The sequence below is a fragment of the Amblyraja radiata genome, chromosome 6, assembly GCF_010909765.2.
Source record: "Amblyraja radiata isolate CabotCenter1 chromosome 6, sAmbRad1.1.pri, whole genome shotgun sequence".
NCBI classification, from domain to species: domain Eukaryota; kingdom Metazoa; phylum Chordata; class Chondrichthyes; order Rajiformes; family Rajidae; genus Amblyraja; species Amblyraja radiata.
In genome coordinates this window covers 51,188,137-51,210,948 of record NC_045961.1, presented here as the reverse complement: position 1 = coordinate 51,210,948, position 22,812 = coordinate 51,188,137, and the positions used below count along the sequence as shown (strand labels likewise).

At 43.5% G+C, this 22,812-nt stretch overlaps 1 protein-coding gene across 6 annotated transcripts in view; it reads left to right on the top strand.

The window, feature by feature from the left end:
• atp8a2 (ATPase phospholipid transporting 8A2) overlaps positions 1-22,812 on the top strand; it is a 279,736-nt gene that overhangs the window by 192,009 nt on the left and 64,915 nt on the right. The window lies entirely within an intron of this gene.

Here is a 22,812-nt window from a genome sequence, read left to right as displayed (position 1 = left end):
AACGTTCCCTGACCAACAGGCACCACCCTGCCCGAGGTCATTTGTGGCCAGTCCTGGTCTTGTCTTCCCCCACCCCAACCCCTACATTCAGTCTGAAGAAGGGTTCTGACCTGAAATGTCACCCTTCCTTTTTCTCCAGAGATGCTGCCTGGCACACTGTGTTACTCCAGCATATTGTTTCTTTTTTTTTTTTGTAAACCAGCATCTGCAGTTCCTTGTTTCTACTCTTGTATTGGTTTATTTTATGTCATCTGCACTGGGCCACATTATGATGAACTTTACCTCCGTACTGATCCTCTCTCATAAAGAAAGTTCCATGCTTATTCATGTACGCAGTACTTTTCGATGAAACAAATTGCCTTTGAAAGCTTCATTCTGTTCTTGCGTTTTAATGAAAGATGAACAAAATCTTATTTGTGTCCAAAGTAATTATATCCTTTTGACGTTATTAGTTGCCAGGTGGAATTTCCACAGTTTGTGTGGAATACCCAGATAGTTTTTATCAAGAGTGTTAAAGAGTTAAAAGAAATGCACACCTCCAGATTCAAGGGCAGTTTCTTCCCAGCTATTAGGCAACTGAACCATCCTACCAACAACTAGAGAGTGGGCCTGAACTACTATCTACCTCATTGGAGATCCTCGGACTATCTTTGGTCGGACTTTACTGGCTTTATCTTGCACTACACATTATTCACGTTATTCCCTTTATCATGTATCTGTACATTGGATGGCTCAATTAGAATCATGTATTGTCTTTCCGCTGAACTGGTTAGCATGCAACAAAAGCTTTTCATTTGGTACACATTACAATAAACTAAACTCAGGCTTAAACGTTAATCTAAATATAGACTCAGTGCTGGAGTAACTCAGCATGTCAAGCAGCATCTCTGGAGGAAAAGGATCAAAATAGATCTTTTGCAATGATGCTAATAGTACAACTATTGAGTATGGCACAAATGTAAATTAATATCTAGGATGTATTTTTGTTATATGAAAAGGACCTGTGATGTTTGAATGGGGACAGTGTTAAACCTTGTGATTTCTTAATTTTCAAAGATATTGAGAACTTCCAGTCAAAGTATATGAGAGATCATCTTTAGGGCTACACATTGGTGCAGCGGGTAGAGCCCGCAACGGCAGAGACCCAGCTTCAAGTTCAAGTTCAAGTTCACATTTATGGTCACATGCACCAATTAAGGTACAGTGATATTTCAGTTACCATACAGCCATACAAGTAAAAAAAACACAATACACAATAAATTTAACATAAACATCCACCACAGTGGAATCAACATTCCTCACTGTGATGGAAGGTAATAAAGTTCATTTATCTTCCTCCTTTGTTCACCCATGGTGGTCGGGGCTTTTGAAACCTCAGCACTGCCTCTGCCGATGGCCTGATGTTAAAGCCATCTCGTCGGGATGATGGAGATTCTGGCGTCGGAACGGAATGGAAACACTCCAAGGAGCTCCCGAGTCGGCCTTTTCTTACCGGAGACCGCGGCTTCACGGTGTTAAAGTCCACAGGCCCCGCGGTCGGAGCACTTCCACAGCGATCCTCGGCAAAGGATCGCAGTTCCGCGATGTTAAAGTCCGCGCTTGCGGCTTAAAGCTCCAGGCCGGGCTCCAGGCCGGTCTCCAGGAAAGGCCACACCAGTCCAGTTGTTCAGCCGCGGGGGGGGGGGGATGGAGACGTAACACAGAGAAGGATCACATCTTCGTCGAGGTAAGTGATTGAAAACGGTTTCCCCCTATTCCTCCCCCCACTCACCCCCACATAAAAACATACAGAGAAACATTAAAATACATTTTAGACACACTAAAAATAGCAAAAAAGTCGAAATAACACACAGGCTGCTGGCGAGGCTGCCATCTCGGCACCACCCGATGCCAGCTTCGATCCTGACATTGGGCGCTGTCTGTGTTGTGATTGCACGTAGGTTTGCTTGGGTTTCTTCCTGCTGGTCCTGTTTCCTCCCATATCCCAAAGACGTGTGGATCTGTGCGTTAATTGGCCTCTGTGTGGTGAATGGATGGGAATGTGGGATTAACATAGAACTAATGTGAACGGGTGATCAATGGTCAGCGTGGACTCAGTGGGCCGAAGGGCCTGTTTCCGTGCTGTATGTTTCAACCAATCATTCTGTGTTTGTGCAGTAATTCTATTTTATTTTCAACAAAAATGGATGCATATCAATGAATACATGTTTAAGTAATTATATGAGAGACCAAAGTTGCTTTCAGTTTTGCTCTTAATACCTTGACATCAAAATAATATTCCATTAACATAAGATGCCTTTTAATGGGACAATTCATTATATCTCATTAAATAGGTGGGATTAACTGGGATTTTTCTGTGCATACAATCCAAACTCCCACACACACAATAGCGGGTAATTCAATCTGCTCTTCCATTCAACAGTAAGTGATAAAGATCCAAATGCGCTCATGGAATTTTAAATGCATAATGTGAACCTTTTAATTACAATAATGGAGATGCGGAGACATAGTCAAGCTAATCCCATCAGTCTTTGGGAACATTACCAGTTGCTGTTGGATATGTTTGACCAAGTATTATCTACTCAGTTTTGCTGACGGAAGAGACATTTGTTGTGTTGAGTGAGTGTATAAGAATTGTGGCTTGCTACCTTTTTGTGAGTTTATTTTTAATGCTTTGCTTTTAAACCAGTATTTTGTAGCTCCACTTAGCCTTGCCCACCATGTAAAGATTATTGGCCGGAGGAAACCTCTTTAATGGGAGGTTTTTTTTCTCTATTCTTGTCTTTGATATTTCCACATTCCTAAAGGATTATAAGGTGACAGGCCATTGTGGGTATTGAAAACCTAACATTTATCTCAGGTGTGATAGGCATTGAATAATAAGGTAGAGTTGCTGCCTTACAGCACCAGGGACCCGGGTTCGATCATGACTACTGGTGCTGACTGTACGGAGTTTGTACGTTCTCCCTGTGACCGCGTGGGTTTTCTCTGGGTGCTCCGGTTTCCTCACACACTCCAAAGACGTATAGATTTGTGGGTTAATTGGCTTCTGTAAATTGTCCCTAGTATGTCGGATAGTGCTTGTGTACGGGGTGATTGCTGGTTGGCGTGGACTCGGTGGGTCAATGGGCCTGTTTCAACGCTGTGTCTCTAAAGCCTAAAGTACAGTCTAAAGTCTAATAGAACATAGAATAGTTCAGCACGAGAACAGGCCCTACAGCCTACAATGTGATGATGAATATGATGCCAAAATCATCTCTTAACTACCTGCACATAGTCCATATCCAAAGAAGAAATTACCTTCCTGTCTATTAATGCCTCAACACTTCATATCACAGACATACTGGTTCTCGCCTACCTTTCAAATTTGGGTGGAGACACAAGATACTGCAGGTGCTGAAATCTTGAGCAAAACACAAAGAGCTGGAGCAACTCAGCGAGTCAGGCAGCATCTGGGGAGGAAATGAACAGGCATTGTTTTGGGTCAAGAACCTCCATTCAGACTCAAGTTTTAATACAGGTCCACCACTGATTTTCCGACACCCTTGGTTTAGGTATGTTACAAAACTTACCTTCAGCGGCGCTGCAGTTCTGCCACTGGCCTTGTGTGCGACTTTGGCGCCTTTGAGATGGGGGCGGGATTAAAATGCCGTTTTCTCCTGCCTGTCGAAGTCGATTTTCTCAGGCTGTTTAGCTGCTGCAGAGAAATCGCTCCGACATCCGTTCTATCAAGTTTTTTAAAAACATCACTGGAGAATTTAATCGCTGGAGTAAAATGAAAATCTACTTCTAACGCCGTCAACGCCGACAACGGGACGGATCTCCCATACGGGACAAATAAAAGTAAGCCGTTTATTTTACATATAAACTTGCTTTTTAGGATTACTTGAATCCAAATTTTACGTTGCGAAAAGGTGATTTAGGCCCCATACGAACCGGCAGTGTTTCTCCTGCCTATTTTGGGTTTTAATTCACCGCAAACCGCAACGTTCCAATCGTTCCTGTTCCACAAAATCCCACTCGCAAGATGATTAAAATGCCCATTAATTTACGGGAATTAAACATTAAATTCCTACCATTTGGCCTATAAATTCATGACAATGAGATTGAAAAATCATGTTATATTGTGAATTCTTGTGTGAATGTTATTTGGACACTTAGGCTATTTAAAAATGTTAACCTTTTCTTAAGAAATGGATAGATGTTTAGATCTAGTAATTGATTTTTGTAATTAGCTACAATTAGGTAACTAACTAATTATATGCTTTAATTTCAGGTCATCCAAGTAAGATTGTTTCATATTGGTTTCAGAATGCTTCAATCTATAATAACTGAAAATTTCATTCAGCTCTCTTAATTTTTAAGAAAGATATGGTCTTTTGACTGTCCTTGATCACAGCTTTTGAGTTAAGTCAATGGGAAAGCAATAGGGAACAAGATGCTAATTTCTGAGCATGAAAATGGCCATAACTTTTTTAATACTGAAGATATGAAAGTGAATTAGGTGTCAAATTAAACTTCATTTTATGATTTATCTGATGGGATAAATTGCAGACTTGATTTTTAAAATCTCAAAATTTTGTAACATTGCTACTTGGTTCCTCCGCCTTTCTGGATTATCCGTTTTGCCGGACCAACAGATGTCACAGTCTCTGAGCAGAGTTGAACGGTACCGGAACGGGCCGCCGGGGAGCCGAGATACCGCCCGCAAAGTCGGCCTCGGAGGCCGGTTCTGGGAACGGAGCTGCCGGACCAGAGTTCCAGAGCACCAGCCACCGGGGGCAAATTCAATCCGCCGATCGGTTGTGGAAATCCTGGTGAGGTGGAGATCGGCAGCCTCACCCGATGTGACTTTGGGGCAGTGAGGGGGGATGTCCAGATTAAAGGAGGTGCCGGATCACCAGTTGCCAGAAAATTGGTGGACCCGTACTTTATATAAGAACCGCATCAATTTTGTAAAACACTTTTTATATGGAACAGTAGATGGTGCTCTTCTAGCTGTGACATCTAAACCATGTGCCTTTCCATTCTCTGTTTCCATTGTCATAACGCAGTCAGAATTATGTGATTTCAATTCCAACGCTTGTCAGGACTCTTCGAGTTTGAATTCAATTTACTTTCCAAACTTTCATCTCTTTTTCCTTGGTTTGTATCTGCATTCTGCATCTACATCTACATCTGAAATATTTGCATTCAAGCCATTAGATCAGCATTATCATGTACAGTGGCGGACTGGCCAGGGTGTCAGCTTGCCCGATGGCAAGTGAGCCCCTGATGAAGTGGGCCCCCTATATCAAGTGGGCCCCCTATATCAAGTGGGCCCCTGATGAAGTGGGCCCCCTTTGTCTCCTGGCAACCAATATTTTTAGACCCAGTCCGCCACTGATCATGTACCCACACCACCCTGGCCGCATTCTCATTTCCCTCCTGTTATCGGGAAGAAGGTACAGGAGTCTGAAAACTATAATGTCCAGGAACAGCTTCTTCTCACCAACCATCAGGCTATTGAACACGATGAACTGCCTGGGGTGCACTTGGGATTCTGGGCTTTGGTTTGTTTTTTGCACTATGTTTGGCTTTTTATTGATTGAACTTTTTAATGTTTGTTTATACTGTCCTTACAAACTAGTGCTGCTGCAATTAAGAATTTAATTGTTCTGTTTTGGTACATATGACCATAAAATACTCTGAACATTTCTCTAGACATTGGTTAATGCAGTGACTTTGTAATAGATGTTGTCTGGAGGTTCAGAATATACAGGTCCACCATTGATTTCCCGGCACTTCCTTTAATCCAGGCAGGATTACGAGAGTTAACTTGAACCCCTCCCTCCCCACCGCAATGTGGCACCTAGGTTGGGTGATCTCGGGCGGATGATCTCAAGCTCTTCGGGACTTTAATGGATGATTAGCAGGTGAATTTTGCCCGCTGCGGCTGGGGCTCTGGAACTCCAGCGCGGAGCCGGCAGATCTGTTTCCATAGCCGATTCCGAGGCTGACTTCGCGAGCCAGTATCTCGGCTCCTCAGCGGCCTGGGTGAACCGTTTCAGTACCTTTCGACTCTTCTTGGAGGCCGTGACCTCTGTTGGTCGGGCAAAACAAATAATCCAGAAAGGCTCTGGAACCAAGGGTGCCTGTACTACATCTGAACCTGTACTACATCTGAAATCTGATTTTACAGTTACTATTACTGTAAGTGGCAAAGGCCGGAAAACAAGTATAAACCACAAGGATGGGAACATATAGAAAATAGGTGCAGGAAGAGGCCATTCGGCCCTTCGAGCCAGCACCGCCATTCATTGTGATCATGACTGATTGTCCCCTATCAATAACCCGTGCCTGCCTTCTCCCCATATCCCTTGACTCCACTAGCCCCTAGAGCTCTATCTAACTCTCTCTTAAATCCATCCAGTGATTTGGCCTCCACTGCCCTCTGTGGCAGGGAATTCCATAAATTCACAACTCTCTGGGTGAAAACGGTTTTTCTCACCTCAGTCTTAAATGGCCTCCCCTTTATCCTAAGACTGTGGCCCCTGGTTCTGGACACGCCCAACATTGGGAACATTTTTCCTGTGTCTAGCTTGTCCAGTCCTTTTATAATTTTATATGTTTCTATAAGATCCCCCTCATCCTTCTATCCTCCAGTGTATACAAGCCTAGTCTTTTCAACCCAGATCAAGTACTGAAATGTTCTGTGGTGAGTTTACTTATGTGTCAAGAGTGTTTAATGGTCATAAGTACTGAAAATGGAATAATTAAATTCTTACTGGCAGCAGCACAATGGGTCTGTATACACAATATTTATTGATAACATCTGAAGAAGGGTTTCGGCCCGAAACTTTGCCTATTTCCTTCGTTCCATAGATGCTGCTGCACCCGCTGAGTTTCTCCAGTACTTTTGTCTACCTCCGATTTTCCAGCATCTGCAGTTCCTTCTTAAATAATTTATTTTATGTTTATTAAATTAAAAAAAACAATATTAGTGCAAAAAAAAAAACTTGAAGTCCACTGACAGAGTGAGGCCCAATGCAAATTGAAAGATCAGCACTCTATATTTTGCTTGGGCAGCTTACAACCCAGGGGTATGAATATTGATTTCTCTAACTTCAAGTAATCCTTGCTTTCCCTTTCTCTCCGTCCCTCCCCCATCGTAGTTCTCCGACTAGTTTCACTGTCCTCCTGATTCATTTTACTGATTGTTTGCCTCGTCTACATTTCCTTGATCATCATCTGCTTTGATCTGTCGTTTTCACACCTTGCCCTTCCATGTCTTTAGCCTCCCTCTCCCCTGACTCAGTCTGAAGAAGGGTCTCGACCCAAAACGTCACCCATTCCTTCTCTCCAGAGATGCTGCCTGTCCACCTGAGTTACTCCAGCATTTTGTGTCTATCTAAGACAGTTCGTAGTTTGGTTGGTGTTTTTCGTGTTCAAGAGTCTGATGGTTGTTGGGAAGAAGCTGTTTCTGAACCTGGAGGTCACGGTTTTCAGATTCCTTACTCTTTTTTTTAATGTAGTTTATTGTATTGTGTACCAAGTACAGTGAAAAGATCTTGTTGTGTGCTAACCAGTCAGCGAAAAGGCTCTACATGATTACAATCGTGCCATCCACAGTAGATACATGATAAAGGGAATAGCGTTTAGTGCAACATGAAGTCCATAAGGTCTGATTACAGATAGTCAGAGGGTCTTCAATGAAGTAGATAGTACCTCATTGTTCTTCCCATGGCAGGAGTGAAATGCGAGTGGTGTGGGTCCTTGATGTGGGTCGCTGATGATGCTGGCAGCCTTTATGAGGCAGAGCCTCCTATAGATCCCCTCGATGATGGGGAGGTCAGTACCCGTGATGGACCACACAGATAGAATCTAGTGCAAATATGCTGTTAAGTGGAATTGTACCACAAGGCAACGTGATACTGGTTTTACAAAATTAAAGGTGGAGCAATGCATCTCAGACAATTTGCTAAGTGTTTGCATTTCACCATCCCTTGAGGGACTACTTTGCAGTTTGTCATAAATAGCAGTACATGCTCTTAACCCTCTCTGCCTTTCATTATGACATTCTGGGTTGTATAATTCCACGAATGGTTAAAGGTGCATTCTTGATAGCAGTGCCTCAAAGAAAACATTTTTTTCAACCAATCGTGCTCACCTGTATCAATCCTCCATTCCCTCCATATCCATGTGCCTATAGAAAAGTCTCTTCAATGGCTGCCCCTGGCAGCATGCTTCTGGCCCTCATCAGCAACTGTGTAAAACACAGTGTGGTGGAGATTGCAACTAAACTAAAGGGGAAGGTAGCAGAATGGGAGGATTTAGGCGACTTTAAAAATCTCATTTGTAAAAGTTTAAACAATGTCATTGGGAGGATGTAAAACCATACAATATAGCGCCAGAAACAGAGCGACTTGTGAACTGTCTCAGTGTCCAACTATTCCTACATTCTTGTACTTAACTATGATTGTGTCTAGGTCTAGTAAGAAATTCACTGTACATCGGTACATGTGACAATAAGTACCATTAAACCCATGTAAGGGACAGTAATGTTTGTATTACGACTTTCATGGAGAGGTCATTCATGTTGCAACAGTTATTTAGAAAAGTTTATGGGATTTCCCACTATTCTGTACAGCTAGCTTGCTCTGATTCCCCATAACTCACGAGGAGGATTTTAGGCTCTGTCCAAGATGCATGCAGCTGCTATTTCTCAGCGGGGAAGCTCTCTGCTTAGCTGCAGCAAACGACTTCATTCCCAGTCTGAAACAACACAGCTGTTGACAGTACGGAGGCTGTTCTCTGTAAAATATAGCCTGCTTAATTCTCTAGGAAGTAACTTTGTAGTTTTTAGTAACTCACAGTGTTGGTCAGAATTCTTTGATTTCTGAAGACATGCAGTTACAACTAAAAGATCTATAGTGAAATTTTACCTTGACTCCATGCGTTACATGCAACAGCACAGCATAGGAGCAGGCCTTTCGGCCCACCATATCTGTGCCGAACATGATGCCAGGTTAAACTAATCTCTGCCTGCACGTGATCCATATCCCTCCCTGCATATTCATCTGCCCATCTAAAAGCCTCCTAACATTTTAGATGCGAGATGTAGTCCCTCCAGCCTTTTAAGATTAAGATGGAGACCCTGCAGCAAGCAGCCTGGGAGTCGCCAGGATTGTGCGCCACTCTGTAAGATCCAGTTTCACATTTAAGTGCTCAATATTTTATTCATTCCCCTTTCAAATCTGATCATGTTGATTTTTTAAAAAGAAAGTGAACAACGTTCTTTTCCGTTTAGAGATACAGCACGGAAATGGGCCCTTCGGCCCACTGAGTCCACGCCGATCAGCAATCACCCGTTCACACTAGTTCCACGTTATCCCACTTTTGCATCCTCTCCCAGCACACTAGGGGGAACTTACAGAGGCCAATTAACCAACAAACCCGCATGTCCTTGGGATGTCTTTCATTAACATTTGCACCGGTTCTATTTTGATGAAGTTCATTGCGAGAAATGGTACATCATTGCTGAGAGAGGTAAAGTAGGAATGTGAAAGCTAGAGTTTCATGGAATTCCACCACTTTACATACAGCAGAGCAGAGTTTTATATTGGGCGAATCCGGTGTGTCCATATAACATTATATCTGAGGCTGAAGACTAAATGGGATATTTGATATTCGTTGCTTCATACATTCTTTGACCTCTAGCCTGTAACTTGTGTGTATGTGTGCAAAGGCCAATCTTCCATTTATAACAATGTGATGCTATTTCAGTGTCACTAGGCAGACCTAACCAAATACCAGACTGTCCCTGCCAATCCTTTGTCAGTTCTTTTACTTTAGTTTAGTGATACAGCATGGAAACAGGCCCCACCAAGTCTGTGCTGACCAGTGATCACCCGTACACTAGTTCTATCCTACACCCGGTAGCTGGGCTGCACAGCAGTAGAATTACTGCCTTGCAGCGCCAGAGACACAGGTTCGATCCTGACTACATACGCTGTCTAAATGGAGTTTGTATGTTCTCCCATGACCTGCGTGGGTTTTCTTGGGGTGCTCCAGTTTCTCTCACACTCCAAAGACATACAGGTTTGTAGGCTAATTAGCTTGGTAAAATTGTAAATAGTGTGTGTAGGATAGAGTTATTGTGTGGTGATCGCTGGTTGGCGCAGACTCGGTGGGCCGAAGTGCCGGTTTCTGCACTGTATCTCTAAACCAAAAAAAAACCCATGGGACAATTTACCAGAGCCAATTAGCCTACAAACCTGCACTGTTTTGGAATTTGGGCGGAAACCGAAGCACCCAGAGAAAACCCACGTGGTCACAGGGAAAATGTACTAACTCCGACAGCATCCATAGTCAGGATCGAACCAGGTTCTCTGGCGCTGTAAGGCAGCAACACTACGGCTGCACCACCATGCCGTGGTGGCACTTCTTTGCAGCAGTTGGAGGTGCCTAGAAATGATCAAGTTATAAGGTCCTTAAGTAACCAACACATTGACAGAGGTTAAAACAAAGACACAAAGTGCTGGGGTAATTCAGCATCTCTGGAGAACATGGATAGGTGATATTTTGGGTTGGGACCCTTCTTCAGATGGGGCAAATTGGCATAGTTGAGGCCGACACAATAACAACAAATGAAAGACATTTGGAAAAGTACATAGATATGAACGGTTTGGAGGGATATGGACCAAATATAGTCTAATGGGACTGGCTTAGATGGGGCATCTTGGACAGCATGGGCAAGTTGGGTCGAAGGACCTGTTTCTGTGCTGCATGACACTGATTCTAAGTTAAGATTTTAGTTGTTATAACATTTTAAAAGTATGAATTCAATGCTGTGTAATTTTTCCCTCAATATTGCATGCTAATTAGAACAGTGACTCAAACAAAACTGTTTAGACTTTAGAGATACAGCACGAAACAGGCCCTTCGGCCCACCGAGTCCGCGTCGACTAGTGATCATCCCATACTATCCTACACACTATGGGCGATTTACATGTTTACTGAAGTTAATTAACCTACAAAACAGGAGGGGGGAAACAGGAGCACCCGGAGACAACCCACACGGTCACAGGGAGAACGTACAAACTCCGTACAGACAGCACCCGTAGTCAGGATCGAACCCGGGTCTTTGGCACTGTGAGGCAGCAACTTTAGCGCTGCACCACCATGCCGCCCCCCCTAGCTAAAACGACTCCACATACAATTTTGATTCCTGCTCACTCTATGTTTGATTGTTCAGGTTGGATTGGCCTCTGTCAAAAAAAAAGTGAAAGTTGATTTCTCTCAGCGGTGTTCCTGATAAGAGGCGGTTTGCCGTCTTGACCCAGATATATTGTTGTTCCTTGGATGTACTCCACAGCTTTTGATGTCACTTTGCTCGCAATGCTGGAAATGTGAAGTTCAGGAAGTCACTGTTTATGTAGAAGCTGGTTTGTGCTGCTTGCAAATGAAGCATAGATTGGCTTCAATACTTTTTTTTTGTAAAAAAAAAAGCCCCAAGTTATTTTAAAATTAGAAAAACATCTGTGTAGCTGAGTGGTTCTACAGAGTAGTCAGTTTTATTTTATTTTTACTGCAGGTTTCCTCTTTTTTGTCCAATCCATAATTCCTTTAGCAGGCAAAATGTAACAACAAGGAAATGCAGATGTCGGTTTAGACACAAAGTGCTGGAGTAACTTAGTGGGTCAGGCAGCATCTCCGGAGAACATGGATAGGTGATGATTCGGGTTGAGAATTCGTCAGAATTCCTTCATTCCTTTAGCAGGAATGGGATTTGTGCTTTCTTGAGATCTTCTCAAGTTTGATTTAAAAACTTAGAAAATTTAAAATATTTTTGCAGCACAATTTAGTTTATTGTCACGTGTACCGAGATACAATGAAAAACTTTTTGTTGCGTGCTATCCAGTCAGCGAATAGACTGTACATGATTACAATCAAGCCGTCCACTGTGTACAGATACAGGATAAAGGGAATAACGTTTAGTGCAAGATAAAGTCCAGTAAAGTCTGATTAAAGATAGTCCAGGGGTCTCCTGTGAGGTAGATGGTAGCTCAGAACAACTCATTAGTTGGTGATAGGATGGTTCAGATGCCTGATAACAGCTGGGAACACTGATAACTGATAACACTGTCCCTGAATCTGGAGGTATGCGTTTTCTTGCCTGATGGGAGAGGGGAGAAGGAGTGACCGGGGTGATTAGTCCTTGAATTTTAGTTCTTGTTGGCCATAAATTGCTTATTTTATTTGTTCCATATATTTGCAAAGAAATTTGCAACATATCTGTGGTCGAGAATAATGCTTGCGCCGATTAAATAAAAATAATGTTGCAAGGATGCCTTGCCATTGCAACGGTGAACTCCTGTAATCAGCATAGCGTTATTTGCCAGGCTGAGATTGTGATGGGGCAATCTGTTCCGAGAGTTTGTCATAGCTGTTCCCAACAGCGAAGTCATGGGGCAAGTGATAAAAGGCAGCCTGCCTCCTTTGTATGGGAAATGGGTTGTAATTTTCATGGTTGGTATCAGAAACTCACTCTGGGGAACCCTGGAAATGGATGTAAAAGAAAACATGTTGGTATTCACATCACAAGCCATCCAAGCACTCGGGTTAAGTGCTCCAGGCCTTCAGCTTTTATTTTGACTTTTTTGTCAAAAAAAAAAGAACAGTGCCCTTATGTAAGGCAGCACGGTGGCGCAGGGGAGTTGCTGCCTTATGGGCCTGTCCCACTTACGCAACGTTTTCGGTGACTGCCGGCACCCGTCATAGGTTTTTGCAGGTTGCTGAAAATGTTCAATATGTTGAAAATTCAGCAGCGACCAGAACAAGGTACGACTCTTTGGGCGACTACTCATGACCATACTGGACATGTCGCGTGGCGTCTTTCTGGTGGCCGCTGAATTTTCAGCATGTTGAAAAATGTCGCCAATCTGCAATGACCTATGACGAGTGCCGGCAGTCGCCGAAAAAGTCGTGTTAGTGGGACAGGCCCATTACAGCTTCAGAGATTAGAGGGTTTCAGGGTTTGATCCTGACCTCGGGTGCTGTCTGCATGGGGTTTGTACCTCCTCCGTGTGATCACCTGGGTTTTCTCCAGGTGCTCCGGTTTCCTTCCACATCCCAAAGCCATGCAGGTTTGTAGGTTAATTGGCCTCTGTAAATTGCCCCTCATGTGTAGGATGCAAAACTGGGGTAACATAGAACTAGTGTGAACGAATGATCAATTGTCGGCGTGAACTCGGTTGGCCAAGGAGCCTGTTTCTATGCTGTATCTCTAAACTAAAACTAACCTGATAACATGGGCATGTTTGCTTTCATCAACAAAAAATTTGCAATTATGGAGATAAAATTATGGAGATAAAATCTCCGCAGCACTTCGTCAGCAGCTGCTTCAAACAAAGTTAGACACTGAGAATGTAAGATATTAGGACAGATGACCAAAACATTGGTTGCGATAGTAGATTGGAAGAAACATTGAAAGACCGAGGTGGAGAAACAGAGATGAAAAGGGTGCAGAGAAGATTTACGAAGATGTTGCCGGGACTTGAGGGTCTGAGCTACAGCAAGGGGTTGGGCAACGCAGGAGGCTGAGGGTTGATCTTATAGAGATGTATTAAATCATGAGGAGCACAGATAAGTTGAATGCACAGGCTTTTACCTAGGGTAGGGGAATCACGAACCAGAGGACATGTGCTTAAGGTGAGAGGGCAAGATTTAATAGCAACCTGAGGGGCAACTTTTTCACTTGGGTCGGTGGGTGTATGGAATGAGCTGCAAGAGGAGGCACAGTGGTGCAGGGGTAGAGATGCTGCCTTATAGCGCCAGAGACCTGGGTTCAAACCTGACTACGGGTGCTATTTGTACGGAGTTTGTATAAAGTTTGTACGTTCTCCCTGTGACCGTGTGTTCTTCTCCGGGTGATGCGGTTTCCTCCCACACTCCAAAGACATACAGGTTTGCAGGTTCATTGGCTTTGGTAAACAATGTAAATTGTTTCTAGTGTGTGGGATAGTGCTGGTGTACTGGGATCGCTGGGCGGTGTGGACCGAAGGGCCTGTTTCTGCACTGTATCTCTAAACTAAACTAAAAGATTAATTGTTTTTTTTTTACATTAGCTTACGAGTTTCATGTTGTGGGAGAGACAGTTCCTCTTTTAGAGCAGTAATATAATAGTATTAGTAAAAGGAAGGAACTATAAGAATAAGTCTTGCATTACAGCACAGGATAACGAGGCCCGATGGTTTTATGATTAATGGTAGATTCCTATATATGAATTATGTCCGGCAATGGAATGTATTAGATTTCTTCCAATTTGGCTTTGATAATACCTGTTCAGCAAAACAAGCTATTCCACATTAAAATAAGATCCATGCACACTAAATTGTGGTTTTCTTTTCAAGTTCATTGGGTGGTAAAATGTGGATTTGTTGATGGAACTTTAAGTTGTATTGTTGCCAATTGTAACCCAGGGTAAATGTGTGTGGTAATCGTGTCTTCATGAAGCAACCTTCGTCCCTTTTTCACATGCCGTAACAATTCCGTGAGATTTTGACACATTTTTAAGGAATTTTTCACACCTCCAACCTGGTGTGAGGGTGGGTGTATGGAACGAGCTGCCAGAGGAGGTCATTGAGGCAGCTACTTGTAGCAACATTTAAAGGACACTTAGACAAGTACATGGATAGGAAACGTTTAGAAGGATATGGACCAAACGCGGGCAAATGGGACTAGTGTAGCTGGGGTATGTTGGTCAGCATGGATGAGTTACGTCAAGGGGCCTGTTTCCGTGCTGTATGACTGCGACTCTCACCTCCATTATAGTGAATTTTCTAAAGATTCTTCTAATAAATCATTTGGCTTTTTGCTTAGTTTAGTTTAGAGAAACAGCGCAGAAACAGGCCCTTCGGCCCACCGAGTCCATGCCGACCTTCGATCCACACACACTAACACTATCCTACACACATTGGGGACAATTTACATTTATAGCAAGCCAATTAACCTACAAACCAGTACGTCCTTGGAGTGTGGGAGGAAACCGAAGATCTCGGAGAAAACCCACGCAGGTCACTGGGAGAACGTACAAACTCCGTATAGACAGCACCCGTAGTTAGGATCGAACCAGAGTCTCCGGCGCTGCAAGCGCTGTAAGGCAGCAGCTCTACCACTGCGCCACCATGATCGCCTAAAAGTTGGATAGTCTCTTCTAATTATCCCAAGCCAGGTGACTCACTGCGTGCTGGTTCCAGAAGTGGATCTGCAATCACGCGTTACAATCTCTCCACTCTTTTAAACCTCTACTCAAACAGCAAACACTGTAGATGGCTTGGTTGTAATCATGTATAGTCTTTCCGCTGACTGGTTGGCACCCAACAAAAGCTTTTCACCTTGTCTGCCTTTAGCCCATAGCCCTCTAAACCTATCCTATCCATGTACCTGTCCAAATGTTTCTTAAACGGTGTAATAATACCTGCCTGAACTGCCTCCTCTGGCAGCTCATTCCATATACCCACCACCCTTATACTCCGTCAGCCCATTTAGTCCACGCTGACCATCGATCACTCGTTCACATTAGTTCCATGTTATCCCACTTTCTCTTCCATTACCCTGCTGCATCACTGTGCTATCATGCTGCATCACTGTGCAACCATGCTGCATCATTGTGCTATCCTGCTGCACCACTGTGCTATCCTGCTGCACCACTGTGCTATCCTGCTGCATCACTGTGCCACCCTGCTGCACCACTGTGCTATCCTGCTGCATCACTGTGCTATCCTGCTGCATCACTGTGCTATCCTGCTGCATCACTGTGCTATCCTGCTGCATCACTGTGCAACCATGCTGCATCACTGTGCTACCCTGCTGCATCACTGTGCCGTCCTGAAAGGAATTTCAATACATCACAGCTACCTTTGCTTAGAATTAACAGCTCCAACTTTTGCAGAGGAGTGCTTAGGAAAATATTTGCTTTGGCATTGTTTAACTGCAAACTATTAATCACTTGCACACTTTGCACAGTATGATATCTTTACTTTTTATTTTACTTAAATCTGTGGTACTTTTTTTTGTTAACTTGAATTAGCTGCTGCTGCAAGAAAGAATTTCTATGTTCCGTTTCGGTACATTTGACAATAAAACACTCTTGACTCCATTGAGATTCAAATTATTCTTCTGAGCCTCTGAGTATTGTGAATTCCAGGTGCTTTTTAAAAAAAAACTATTTCAAGTTATTACGTGTTTTTAAAGCTCTTAATTCTTCAAATCTGCACTCCTGAATGCATGCGGGCCGTCTATTCTTTGTCTTCTGCCCCCACACTTCCTGGAGTAGGATACTCAGTGGTGAGTCTCAGTGTACCTTTGTGTAGGAAGGAACTGCAGATGCTGGTTTACACCAAAGATAGACAGAAAATGCTGGAGTAACTCAGCGGGGCAGGCAGCATCTCTGGAGGAAAAGAATGGGTGACGTTTTTGTTTCGAGACCCTTCTTCAGACTGGACCTCTTCTGTTTGAAGAAGAATCTCAACCCGAAAGGTCACCTATTCCTTTTCACCAGAGGTACTGCCTGACCCACGGAGTTACTCCAGCATTTTCTGTCTATCTCCTTGTACATTTGTTCTGCATAGCCCCATCACATTCAATTGTGTGTTCAATTTAGTAATCCAATGATCTAGTCCAATAATCTGTAGAGTTAAACAATTGAACAAATCGGTAAGTTCTCTAATGGTTCTTTTCAAAAAACCTTTGAAATACCTGTTCTCTCCATAGAGTGTGCTTGCGTTTAAGTTTTTGATTTGAATTTTGCACTGTGCACAATATAATAAAGTACATCAACTGAATTTGTAATCCTAGAATTAATGTTAAAACCTTGTAAGATACTGAAGGTAATCTCGTGTGACAGGCAGCAGTGTAATTAATAAGTCTGGAAATGACAGCACATAAATGGGTCCTTCGTCCCACCGAGTTCAGCCCACCATCGATCACCTGTTCACACTAGTTTTATGTGATTTCAGTAGCGCAGATGGATAAGGGGCGATCTTATGGAAATGTACAAAATCATGTGAGGAATAGGTCAGATAAAGGCACAGAGTCTCTTGCCCAGTGTGTGGGAACCAAGAGCCAGGGGATAGGTCTAAGGTGAAGGGGGAAAGATTTTAATAGGAACTTGAGGGGTAAATCTTTTACACAAAGGGTGGATGTATGGAATGAGCTGCCAGAGGAGGTAGTTGAGGCACATATTATCGCAATGTTTAAGAAACATTTAGACAGGTACATGGATAGGATAGAATATGGGCCAAACGCAGGCAAGTGGGACTAGTGTAGATGGGGCACGTTGGTCAGCGGTGGCAAGTTGGGCCGAAGAGCCTGTTTATGCACTGCATGACTCTATGTATTTGGAAGGGGAGTGTTTGCTGCATTACGGGGCGGGGTGTGGTGTGAGATGGGGTGGGAGTGGAAACTAGCAGGTTTACTCTGCAATAAAGCTGGGCTGGACATTGACAGGATGAATGGATTGTTCCTCCGCTGTAACCGTTGTCTCAATCGTTCATCCAGTCACGCGGCATCTGTGAAAACAGAAACGGAGTTAATCTTTCTGTCTCGAGATCCTTCCTTAGATTTTTCACAGCTGATTTAATTTTCTGCTTCCAGTCATTTTGTGGAGTTCTATTGCTGAGTTATTGAAGCACCCGATGATTTATAACATGTAATACAGAGCCCAGTAACATCATCTGAGGCATTAATGTCACTCATTTGGGATGGATTGTTTCCCTTCAAATAGAATATGGGCTTCAGAGTGGCTCAAAACTGCAGACAATAAGTTGCTGGTGCAGTCTTAGTTTAGTTTAGAGATACAGCGCGGAGACAGGCCCTTCGGCACACTGGGTCCACGCCGACCAGTTATCCCCGTACACTAGCACTACCTTACACACCAGGGACAATTTATAATCTTTAACAAAGCTAATTAACCTGCAATCCTGTACGTCTTTGGAGTCTGGGAGGAAACCGGAGCAACTGGAGAAAACCCGGTCACAGCGAGAACGCACAGACAGCACCTATCGTTAGGATCGAACCCAGGTCTCTGGCGATGTAAGGCAGCAACTCTACCGCTACACCTCCGTGCCATCCCTATCGCCTCGGTATTCCCCTTAGTTGGGTAATTAGCAGTCTTTTAGTTGTCCAATATTTAACATCAATCCCCATATTTACACAGAACTTTAGAAGTATAATGTCCAAATACAAACTAGATTTGTTTAACCTAGATTGAACAATGAGAATTGGAAATGTATCCTAATTATTTGACTCTTGACGTAAAAAGTATAGTCATACTGTATGTTGCCCTTCGGTCCAACTTGTCCATAGTTAGCTTAACTTAGTTTAGAGATCCATTGTGGAAACAGGCCCTTCGGCCCACCGAATCTGTGCTGACCTATGATTCCTGCACGTTAACACTATGTACCACACTAGGAACAAATTACAATTATACCAAGCCAATTAACCTACAAACCAGCAATTCTACAGCTGCGCCACCGTACCACACCGATTTAATAATACTTTTAATAAATTGCTGAATTTAATGAGAAGGAATTACAGATGCTGGTTTACCAAAGAAAGACTGAAAGTGCTGGAGTTTTTAGTTGGACTGAAATAGCCTTGACATCCCATGACCTCGGTTATGTTACTGGTGCCACACTTGTACCAAATACATCACCTTGTCAGCCGACTAGCAAACCAAAACCAAAATCTGAACTCTCGCATATTTCTACCTGTTGCTGTACTTTGTGGAGATGCCTTCCTTATCTGAAGAATTCAATTTGATTCAATTTCTTTTTCGCCACAACTACATTTTCTTTTCATCAGAAGTATTTAGAGAAAATTGTTTCAATTTGATTCAATTAGTTTATTTAAAGATACAGCATGGCAAGATCCACGCCGACCAGCGATCACCCATACGCTGGTTCTATCCTACAAACTAGGGGCAATTAACCTACAAACCCCCACGTCTTTCTGATGTGGGAGGAACCGGTGCCCCCGGAGAAAAAACACGCCGTCACAGGGAGAAGGTACCAACTCCATACAGACAGCATCCGTAGTCCTTTGGATTAAATAGATTTTTATTGCATCAGAATCATTTGGAGGAAATGTAGGTGGCACATTGTGGCACAGCTAGTTGAGCCACTGCCTCGCAGCGCCACAGAACCCCAATTGTCCTAAACTCAGATACTGTCTGTGTGGAGTTTGCACATTCTCCCTGTGACCACGTGGGTTTCCTCCGGGTCCTCCCACATCCCAATGACGTGTGGGGTTGTAGGTTAATTGGCCTCTAAAATTGCCCCCAGTGTGTAGGTAATGGTGAGAAAGTTGGATAACAAAGGACTAGTGTGAACGGGTGATCGATGGTCAGCGTGAAATCGGTCGGCTAAATGCTGTATCTCTAAACTAAACTAAATTAGTTCTAAACTAAAAAGGAATGTGGTTATCTAATAATTATATCCACATGTGGAAATTCACGTCAGAAGAGTTAGTATAGGGCTCTGGTGAGACCACATCTGGAGTATTGTGTAGAGTTTTGGTCTTCTAATTTGAGGAAGGACATCCTTGTGATTGAGGCAGTGTAGCGTAGGTTCACGAGATTGATCCCTGGGATGGCGGGACTGTCATATGAGGAAAGATTGAAAAGACTAGGCTTGTATTCACTGGAGTTTAGAAGGATGAGGGGGATCTTATAGAAACATATAAAATTATAAAAGGACTGGACAAGCTAGATGCAGGAAAAATGGTCCCAATGTTGGGCGAGTCCAGAACCAGGGGCCACAGTCTTAGAATAAAGGGGAGGTCATTTAAGACTGAGGTGAGAAAAAACGTTTTCACCCAGAAAGTTGTGAATTTATGGAATTCCCTGCCACAGAGGGCAGTGGAGGCCAAGTCACTGAATGGATTTAAGAGAGAGTTAGATAGAGCTCTAGGGGCTAGTGGAGTCAAGGGATATGGGGAGAAGGCAGGCACGGGTTATTGATAGGGGATGATCAGCCATGATCACAATGAATGGCGGTGCTGGCTCGAAGGGCCGAATGGCCTCCTCCTGCACCTATTTTCTATGTTTCTATGTCTACTCTTGCTGGTACACAAAAATGCTGGAGAAGCTCAGCGGGTGCAGCAGCATCTATGGAGCGAAGGAAATAGGCAACATTTCGAGCCAAAACCCTTCTTCAGACTCTTGCTGCTTATCGTGGGTTTATATTGAATTTTGATCCTGTAGAGCATAAATTGCAGCTGCTTGGAGCAAAAGTTAGCTTGTATATTATTTAAAATCAATGGTGTGGGAAATATAGAAACAAGGAACTGCAGGTGCTAGCTTACAAAAATAGCCACCAAGTGCTGGCGTAACTCAGCGGGTCAGGCAGCATCTCTGGAGAATGTGGATAGGTGAAGTTTCAGGTTGGGGCCCGTCTTCAGACAGGGAAATACATTACATTTCTTAAGTTCCTTACACTAATTTGTGTCTTGCAATTCTTAATGTCTCTTTATATTCACAATTATTTGATTAAATGTACATTGCAGGTTCTGCGATAGAAACTATTGGGAGTACAAGTGGTTATACAAGGATCTGTGGTTGCTGAAGTCTTGAGCAAAACACAAAGTGCTGGAGGAACTCAGTGGGTCAGGCCCCATCCATGGAGGGAATGGACAGTTGAGATTCCGGGCTGCAACAGCTATCCATTTCCTCCATGGATGCTGCCTGACCTGCTAAATTCCTCCAGCACTTTGTGTTTTGCTTTGGTGAAAGTGGTTGACTTGTTGATAATCCATTGTCCACAACCTCTCTCTGGCCACATCCCAAGCATTCGAGTCAATCCCAACTGGCTTGGCTGTGCAAGCCACTTCATAGGGCCGCACGGTGGCGCAGCGGTAGAGCTGCTGCCTTACAGCACCAAAGAACTTGGTTCGATCCTGACTACGGGTGTTGTCTGTGCAGAGTTTTTTACATTCTCCCTGTGACCATGTGGGCTTTCTCCAGGTGCTCCAGTTTCCTCCCACACTCCAAAGACGTACAGGATTGAGGTTAAATTGGTAAAATTGTAAATTGTCCTTAGTACGTGTCGGATGGTTTTCGTGTGCGGGGATCGCTGGTCAGCACGGACTCGGTGGGCCAAAGGGCCTGTTTCCACATTGTATCTCTAAATTAACCTAAATTAAACGTATAATGTGATTGGGGAGAAACACAGGTAGAATGTACATACGCCCTACAAATAACGCCCGTGGTCAAGATCGAACCCGGGTCTCACGCACTGTTTGGCAGCAACTCTACCACTGTGCCTCCCATCTCTTGAATGTAGGTGCCAATTGCAGACTTTTCCAGTGCTCTTTCACTCATCTCTGCTCCCTAAAAGCATTCCAGTGTTGCAGCTGAATCTGCCCGCCAGCAAACATGCCTGAAGCATTTTACTCTGACCAGCTGCTGACTCTGGGTAGGAAATAGAAACAAAGCTACAGCCTCAAGTTCAGCAGGAACTGAGAGACACTTATTCTTCCAACCACAAAATGACCAATTCCCTCACCTACCTCACTGAAGAGATGAAAAAATTACTTTTTGATTTTAATTCATATAACTAACCTTCTCCAACACACAGTGTTAAACTAATCTTCACTAACACGGACGGGACAGTGGCACAGGGACAATTGCTGCCTTGCATCACCAGAGACCCAGGTTCAATCCTGGCTACGGGTGCTGTCTGTACGGAGTTTGTATGTTCTCCCTGTGACCGCATGGGTTTTCTCTGGGTGCTCTGGTTTCCTCCCACATTCCAAAGGCATGCAGGTTTGTAGGTTAATTGCCTTTGGTAAATTGCCACTAGAGTGTAGGATAGAACTAGTGTGCAGGGTGATTGTTGGTCGGCGTGGGCCGAAGGGCCTGTTTCTGCCCTGTATCTCTGAACTAAACTAAGCTAAAATGTGCATGTTATTTGGATGTCACTTTTTCCTGCTATAATGATGCTGTCTTGCATTATGAATGGCCGTGGGGTATTGAAAATTATAAACCAGATTGTACATATCTAGATTTTTTCCATTGGCTTTAGCTTTCATAGGTCACAAAAATGGTGCCTTGAATAATTGTTTCAGTGCTACCTCTGCTCACTGTGCTCTCGCTCTGAGAGTGTCTGCCGCATTCTGCCACATATTCGTAATTCTCCAGCTTCAATCCCCATTAATCACTGACCCCTGAGCCAATTATAACTGCACTCCACCTGCATACATGTTTCTAAAGTGCTGTCGAACTGGGATAAAAGTCCTCACTCCCCACCATTAATACTCAGGTGGTGCCGGTTTGAAGATTAGACATTCATTTTCTTTCCTTGCTATTTGTATGAAACATAAGGGACAAAACTAAATATACATTCATGCCCGCAGGCACACAATGCTCGACATCAATTGTAAATGAATAGTCATTGCTTAAATCTGCAGAAACCCAAGGCACTGTTAGAAACAAAAATCATTTGGTCACGACGTTGTGAATAGTAGGTTTGCATTTTACCATTTACCGATCGATGCCCCTAAAGTTAAGTTCTTCTCAGGCCACTCGTCCAAAGTAGCAAGTGCCAATATGACATTGACATATTGTATAATATTAATATGTAAATCCTGTGACATAGGAGCAGAAGTAGGCCATTCGGTCCTTCGATTCCGGTCTGACATTCGATCATTGCTGATCTATTTTTCATTCTCAATGACATTTTCCTGCCTTCTCCCGTAACCTTCAACTCCCTTACTAATCAAGAACCTTGGTTGGTGTGGGTAAGTAGGGCTGAGGGGCCTGTTTCCATGCTG